The 1291-nt window shown below is 40.2% G+C and overlaps 1 long non-coding RNA gene across 1 annotated transcript; it reads right to left on the bottom strand.

The window, feature by feature from the left end:
• Nucleotides 1-248: 248 nt before the first annotated feature.
• On the bottom strand, nt 249-1087 carry LOC135618330 (uncharacterized). The gene is made up of 2 exons (XR_010488977.1): nt 1000-1087; nt 249-856 (listed from the first exon to the last, which is right to left on the bottom strand). It is a non-coding gene; the product is annotated as an uncharacterized LOC135618330 (long non-coding RNA).
• Between the last annotated feature and the right edge of the window lie 204 nt (nt 1088-1291).

Here is a 1291-nt window from a genome sequence, read left to right as displayed (position 1 = left end):
CACAAAAAAACATTGCCTATAACATCATGTATACTGAATTAACTAGCTGATACCTACCTGTGTATCATAGATTAGAAGACCGACAAGTGCTCTTCCTTTTGGCCATTTGCCCACAATTTTCATGTAAAAAATTGCAAGTGATTTGGAAAGGAGCGGACTCACTTTGTAAAGGACCAACAACTAGAAATTTTAGTGAATGCCTCATAGCTATCTTTACTCTTAGGAATTGGTACTATGTGGACAGTACATAAAACAAGCCAAGCCAGCCATGGACATTTTATTTTATGTAGTAGTAGTTCAGTTCATTGACAGAAAAGCCCCAGCCATCCATGGCATAATGATCTAGAGCTATACATGGCAATAAGTACTTGAAAGACTTTGCCCCATATACTGAGCAAATCTCACACATCCTATATACTACTGTAGCAAACAGCAGTTCATGGCAGCAGCGTAGTCTTAAGGGCGTTTAGCAGAATCCCTTAAGCCGTGGTGTGGTAAATTGTCCGTGGGTCGAGTGCGTGCCATACGACTAGCATCAAACATCTTGTCGTTCTCGGCATCCTTCGTGGCACCAAAGGAATAGCCAAGTGATGCATCTGCAGCAGCTTTTACCTTCTTCTCTCCGGGAATACTGTTGATGTCTTTCTTGGCCTCCTCGTCGTTGCTTCCACCAGTACTACTGGAGCTAAACACAACTTTGTTATCAGCATGCACGTATTCCTTTCCCTGAACTCCTCGAAGAGAGCTATCCAAGGGATTCTCCTCAAGCCTTCTCCCTTCCACACCAGTTTTGGAGAGGATGATGACCAAACCAAATGTAAAAACGAGCACAAATGACATCTTCATTGTTGATCAGCTACAACAAAGTGAAAATTTCACATTTCAATACTAAGATATCCTATATGTAACAATTAATTTCGAGCTTTGATGTATTCAACAGATACATGTGCTAATTTGGTTAAGTAAATAGCTAAAACTACTATGTGTCTTAGAACTTACCTTGAACTCAATTCCTCCACGTTTGAGATACTTGATACGAGACACGATATTTATAAGGGAACCTTCAAAGTTGGAACAAATAGAGAAAGTAACAAGATAAACATTTGGAATCTTATTGTGCGTATCGGTCATGCGCGCATATCATACGACTTTGCGTGCCTAAGAATTTATTGTGCGAATTACGTCATGCGCACCAACAAGGTAGTGGAGAATAATAATCATGTCGCCGATGGATGAAATCGATTGCAATTGACACTCCATTGAGTGTCATATATCTAACTTCCTATGCTAG

The sequence above is a fragment of the Musa acuminata genome, chromosome BXJ2-8 (assembly GCF_036884655.1).
Source record: "Musa acuminata AAA Group cultivar baxijiao chromosome BXJ2-8, Cavendish_Baxijiao_AAA, whole genome shotgun sequence".
In the NCBI taxonomy this organism is placed as follows: domain Eukaryota; kingdom Viridiplantae; phylum Streptophyta; class Magnoliopsida; order Zingiberales; family Musaceae; genus Musa; species Musa acuminata.
The sequence above is the reverse complement of the archived record's forward strand: the minus strand, read 5'-3'. Positions and strand labels throughout refer to the sequence as shown.